Genomic DNA, 6512 nt, shown 5'->3' with positions numbered 1-6512 from the left:
ATTAGGCATATTATCAATTGAAAAAAAAAATGTTAGGGGAACTTATAAAAAAAAAACTTAACTAATAATTTTGAATCTCAAAAATAATGAAAAAATAGATTTTAAATAAAAAATAAAAAATCAATAAATATTATTTAATTAATATTTAAATATAAAAAAAAAAAGGCCGCTTACAAATTTTGCCTAACGCCCAAGTTGTTGGGCCGGCCCTGCAAATGGTTACTGTCTACCCTTACACACCTGGGCTGGACTGGACTTTATATTGAAAACCCAGTTTTTGTTTTAAGGACCCAAGGGAAGAAGATGGGTTTTCAAGCAATGGGGCAGAGTGGGTTTCTTTCTGGTCAAAAACGTGCAGAAAATGCCATTGTTAGTGAAAGGAGGGTATTTTCTGTGAGACTTGGCAAATTTAGAAGTGGAGTTGGAGTTGTAGCGGAGAAAGGAGTGGGAGTGGGAGAGAGTAGTAGTTTGGATGCATGAAGAGCTGCAAGTTGCTCTATGTGCCAATAGAGTTGGTGGTAGTATGAGAATTGTGAAAGGGAGAGGTGGACAAAATGGGACTTCCATCATTGATGGGGATGGTGAGGGGAAGAAGATTAACATTAGAAGTAAAGGTGTAGTTTTTCTGTTTCTAAGATCTGGCAATGGTCCAAGTAGAGTAAATTCACAAAGTTCTGCAGAAACCCATATGGGTGGTACTGGTACATCTTCTCTTACTGTGGGTTTGCCATGGTCTGATAGATTATAGGGTTCATCATGAAGGTATTCAATGTGCTTTGTACTTTTTTTGCATTTTGTCAAATTGCCAATGGATTCATTTCTCAATAGCTTTTTCTCTCAGCTTTTTCCTTTTCTTCTTTTCTTATTAATGAATGATTAATTCCTTACCTAAATGCTAACTTACGTGAATGGTGCTCATTTTTTTGAACTTTATGGCAAATGTCTCTTGCATGTTATGTTTTCAGTAAAATTCCTTACTCCGTACATCTACAATTTGATGCTTTCCTCTTCCTTATTACTTTTTATTTTTGGGACAAAACTAAGGAATATTGGGTATCCAATTCTATTCATAGACATTGTTGCAGTAACGATCGACTAACAATGTTTCCCCTTTTAATAACAATTAGATATAATACAGCCATGTGTTTGAATATAATTGGAAAAACTATTGGAATACGACATTTTCAAGTGTAAAAAAAAAAAGCATTTAGGTTATTCTGTCAAGATGCGATCGTAGTAGCTTCTCTATTTGTTGATAAATCAATGTATGGGGTTTCAAGCAATAAGAGATAGTAATCCTTAATCAAGTAGGTTTCAATTAACTCAACTGGTAAAGTTTTTGATCCTTCACTAAAGAACTTGTGTTTGAATACTACCCTACCTTCTTACAAATAAAATGAATTCCATAGTTGAATTAATGTCACTTTATCATTGAGAAGTGGTAAAGTGACAAAATTTAGAAGCTATGCATATGAAGCCCCTAAGATCATCAGCATCCAGTGCTGCAAAATGCTTTTAATCCATTTTAGCTTTTATTGTAACACCAGATCCACAAATAGATTCCAACATCTATTTGAGAAGTGTTATGAAGTGACAAACTCAGAAGCTATGTATATGAAGCCCCTAAGATCATTAGCATCCGGTAATGCAAAATGCCTTTAATCCATTTTAGCTATTATTGTTACACCAAATCCACAAATTGAGTCCCACATCTGGTGAAGCATATTGCAAAATTTTTTGCACCATGCTGCAATGAATATGTAAGATAATTTTTTTTTTCTCTCTATTGCCACCAAAAAGTACAATAACATGGTTTTATTTTATTATTTTATGCGTATGAAATATAGTATTATTTTAATGAGAATGAGATGTAGGGCGTGTTGTCAAAGTTGTTATAAAATAGCAGTACATTGTGATCCCTGCAGGGACTGCTTTGAGGTTTTCATATGCCTAAACCCGCAATATTCTATGCCAATCACAATACATGCCCTTTTGGAACTCTGGAGTAATATTGCTTCTCAACTTTCTTCAGGTAGAAGTTTTATTACGTGTGTGCATAAGTCTGCTTGATTCGCCCTTGACAACAACCTTTTCTACTGTTATTATATTGCACTGGATCTCAAGGACAACCAAGCAGGTATATATGTCATTACCGTGTAAATTTACATGTATAATTTTGTATCAAGTGTTAAAAGTAAAAACTAACTGTAAACTGTGTTTGTTTGCAGCTTCAAGGTTATGATATCAAGGAATTGCTGCAAGCAACCTGATAGGGATTTTCATTGCTTCTGGAGCTTGTTCAGGCTACCTTCTAGGTTTATTAACCATGGAACCATACACGCTGCCTTTATTACTACTTTCATAATCTATCACTTCATAATTGGTGTGAGTGAACCGAGTGATTCTTTGTCCTCAATTCTGTCAAAAAGCATAGAAAGCAATGTCCTTTTTTTTCTTTTTTTGCTTTTGTAGTTTCGATTATTCCCTCTAATCTTATACAAGTTAGTTCCTTTTCTATGTGAAAAAGTTTTATATAACATGCATTTACATGGGTAAGCATCCTTTCCATCTCGCACCCTTTCCGTCTCTCTCACTGTCACTCCTCTGCCATGGCTCACACAGTCAGCTACTCTCTCTCTCTTTCTTAGCCGATTTATAGGGTTTTTTTTTTTCCCTCTCCTCTCATTCTACTCTTCCCTCAGTCTCACCCTAGCAGATTTCTTTTCTTTTTATTTATGACATCACCTGACTAAGTCAGAATTACTGATAAAATATCTAATCTTATTGTAGGGATTTTCATGTGTTGTGAGTCTCATCAAGTACAGAATTCGGTTCCCTTCTTCAGGTAAACCCACTGTTCAGAATACAGATCATTGGCGGCTGGAATTCCCAGCCCAAAATTTTCAGAAAGTATAAGTTTTCCTAAAACTATGATTCTAACAATACAAAGCAATCAGTAGTATGGCTTTTCATAGCAGCATTAGAAAAGAAGTCTCAATAGTTCATTTAATAATAGTAGTAAAAGTTGTAAAACTTGCTAGGTTGTCAACTTTCGAGCTGACTGCAGCAAAATTGACGGTAGTAGTAATGGTCTGGGACTTATTGAGTAGTCTATCGATTATCATCAGATGCAGTTTACAGTAACTATTTAGCCATTATAAATAGTTAGTAAGGATTTAAGACTAATTGTAAGCAAAAGAGTTCAAGTGCATCTTTTGTGAAGGAAAGGGAACTAAAGTAGTTAGAGGGAGGCCTAAAATAACACTAGTAGCCATAATAATGGGTTGGAGGGTGACTGAATGAGCCAGTGAGGTCATGAGTACAAGACCTATTGGGTGGGTGGGTGGGTGTAGTTTATCAATTAAAAAGAAAAGAAAAAAACGAACACTAGAGATGTAGTATAAAAGGAGATGTTAATAAAGGAGGTGACAAAGAATTTATTTTATATAGGATAGAATAGTGGAAAAAGAATACAACCGAATGACCCTGATTAGTCAATTAAGGATCTATAGCTGATCCCATAGTTTTGGATGAGGGCTTTGTTGTTGTTGTTGTTTTGTCAAGGGAATGGTGGTTGTGGTATTTCGTGGAATTAGAGATGGTGGTGATGGTTATTATTTCTGATTGCAAAATATCAAGCACAAGTAGAACTTTTGAGTCTACTGATGATAAAGCGATTGCTTAAACTTAAAATCTAGTATTAGTAGTAGTACTGTAGTAGTAGTTATTAAAGAATGAAATTTATAATAGTTAGTGTTGGAAAAGGACTAATTTGTCTCATGTTCATGGACATCTACTGATAGTGAAACCAATAATACTAGTCTAGCAGCTGCAGTTATTACCATTTTAGTATATGGAATAGTAATACCTTGTTTCTGGGGCTGCCAAAGTTGAACCTGATCAAGATTTGAAAGTTTATACAATTATTTAAGCTCTAGAGAGTACTACTATTCTTAACAGAAAGAACATTGTGGGGAAGGGGGATGAATCATTAATCATGTGATCGGTTTTTATTTCTAAAAATGCAAGCTTGTTACTTATTTACCATAATGCTAAGAATGTACACCGCAGTTAAAAAAGAGACCATAAAAAGAAAAAGGGGGAAGAGGGGGGGGTGTTTGGGGGGCAAATAATAGAAGTTGGAAAAATGATTCTGAAAATAGGGAAAGACTATCTATGCAAAATGGAACTTAACTAAGAACTCATAGTGACTTGGATGAAGTAAACTAAAATAGTTTCCAACTTGCTTTCCTTAGCAAGCATCTTAAGACAAATTATAACTTCATTGCAAATTCTGTCAAAAGAAGTTTATCAGAGAGCTGGGGTTCGAGGGATACTCCAGTAGTTCCAGCACCTCTTGTAGTGCATTGGAATTGGGGTTTGAACCCCACCAGCCCCCTCCCCCCTATTTTACCTGTATATCAGAGAGCTGCTGCATAATCAGGATGCATATTACGTTATTGAATCCAAAATATTTAATACAAGATTTAGGTAAACTTAGCCAATGGATGAGCATGAGCCCAACAGAGAGTAGAAAAAATGAAAAAGAAAATCATTGAGGTTGCTTGTTTTTACACAGGACTACAAATTCTGTTGACACATCATAAATAAGAACTCCAGATTTTTAACCTTGACCAAAATTCTAAGTGCTGAATTACATTTTGAATTATTTTATGCGTCAAAATTTGATGGAAACTTGAAGTTATATTACCATATTGTAAAGCAAGAGAGTGTAAGAGGTTCTACTCTCAACATTACACTGAATATAAAACAAACTTTGTTACTCCTATTATAATCCTTTCAGAGAATTTTGGAGCTAGCTTGTGTGCTTTTTATGTCTCTTCTTCTATATTTCTGTATCCTATTGTGGTCATAACTCTTTACCTTTTTTTTATTATGTTCCTTTACTGTTGTCTAAAAACAAATCAAGCAAATACTACAGATGGCAGAAATGCTTAGAATTAAGTTTAAATGGAAAAATGGGTTTAGAGGGATATCCCAGTGGTTCCAGCACCTCTAGTGGATCTGGGTACTGGGGTTTGAACCCTACTGGCCCTTTTTACCTAGCCAAAAAAAATATGTTCAGAAGGAAAAATATCATGGCAGAAACTTAAAATTTTTTATATCTGAGCAACTCCCAAAATGCTCTAAGTACTTAAAAAGGCACCATCACTTCTATAGAACTATTCATCTTAGACTCTTAGTGTGATATCCTGTATAGGTGATGCACATGCGAAAAAGCTCAGTTAAGCCAAGCGAGGTCCTAGATGTTGCCTTGAGTTTATTAGTCTACTGCAAAACAACTTAAAATTGCAGGAATGATCAGTTGTTTACATTTAGCTAAAAGCTTAAATGAACCCTCTTCGTGGAGAACACTCTTTTCACATTAGTGATTAATAAATGAAAAAAAAAATGTCAAACTCAATAAATGTGTCATATGAATTTACTAGTGCAGGCGCTGCCCCTTCCAAGTATTAATTATTCCCTTTGCTTTCACAATGAGGGGCTAGAGAACTGAAGAAGCTAAAAGAAAAAGATCAATTACAGCTACCCTTACGATTTATTTCTATATATTTTGTCTGTCAAAATTTGATATATTATTCCATTATATATATATTTTTTTCAGGTAGATGAGTGGGCATGGTTCAGAGTCCACTCAAATCTGAGCAATAGGAGCAAAAGGAATTGGGCTAAACCTTGGCTAATGCTCCAGCATGATCATAAAAAATGGGCCTCCAGAAATGATACATTAAAGGACATTGCTTCTTAATCATGTGAAATTTTACAGATCAGGGTCCCAAACAAGGCCAGTATCTTGGAAAATACTGACTTCTACCGTAATGCTTTGAAGGCCAGGTTTATAAGAATAAGCATATGGTCACAGGGAAACTTTATTGCAAATCAAGTTTACTAACAGCTAGTGTATTGTTGTTGCCAATCACCAAACTATCCACTGAGGTAGACTACTCTTCATTGTTAAAAGGAAACCATTACTAACACACTATGTGACCAATACACATATCAAAACCTATAACATTTGCTGATGATTATGATTATTTACATTTTTTTTTTCTCTTTGAAATGCGAAATTCATGCCTTGCCTCTTCAGCACTTTTCTCCACAGTATCAAATCTTTTTCCTCTCAAAAGAAAGCTCCATTTTAAAACTTGGACTGATATCATTCTCAACTTCAGCTACTGAAGCAGTATGCACAGCAACAACATTTTCTATCATTGATTCTGCTTCAATCCATGCAAGTTACCCACTTAATATGTCAGAAGCCTCACTAGTTGCAAGGGCAATAGAAGCCTGGGACTTTGTAACCTATCCCAAAAAACAAGGCATATTAATTATGAAAACAAAGATAAAACGTTTACAAGTAATTGCGAGGGATTAGAACTCACCAAATGTAACAGTTATGAACTTATAATTCATTGTTCTCCATCAGATATGCCAGCTGCAAGTGTAGGATACGCATCTGGTTATATCTTAACAATGTTTATAAAACCAGA

The 6512-nt window shown here is 34.9% G+C and overlaps 1 long non-coding RNA gene across 3 annotated transcripts; it reads left to right on the top strand.

The window, feature by feature from the left end:
* The first annotated feature begins 392 nt into the window (after positions 1–392).
* On the top strand, positions 393–6089 carry LOC115979633. 3 transcript variants are annotated; one of them, XR_004089126.1, is made up of 6 exons: positions 393–515; positions 546–762; positions 1926–2137; positions 2229–2315; positions 2791–2845; positions 5627–6089. It is a non-coding gene; the product is annotated as an uncharacterized LOC115979633 (long non-coding RNA). The 3 variants fall into 3 exon arrangements; XR_004089124.1 differs by having other exon boundaries at positions 393–762; XR_004089125.1 differs by having other exon boundaries at positions 393–762; positions 2229–2385.
* The last annotated feature ends 423 nt before the right edge of the window (positions 6090–6512 follow it).

Source organism: Quercus lobata, chromosome 3 (assembly GCF_001633185.2).
Source record: "Quercus lobata isolate SW786 chromosome 3, ValleyOak3.0 Primary Assembly, whole genome shotgun sequence".
Classification (NCBI taxonomy): domain Eukaryota; kingdom Viridiplantae; phylum Streptophyta; class Magnoliopsida; order Fagales; family Fagaceae; genus Quercus; species Quercus lobata.
Note: the sequence above shows the minus strand (reverse complement) of the source record. Positions and strands in the feature narration are given on the sequence as shown.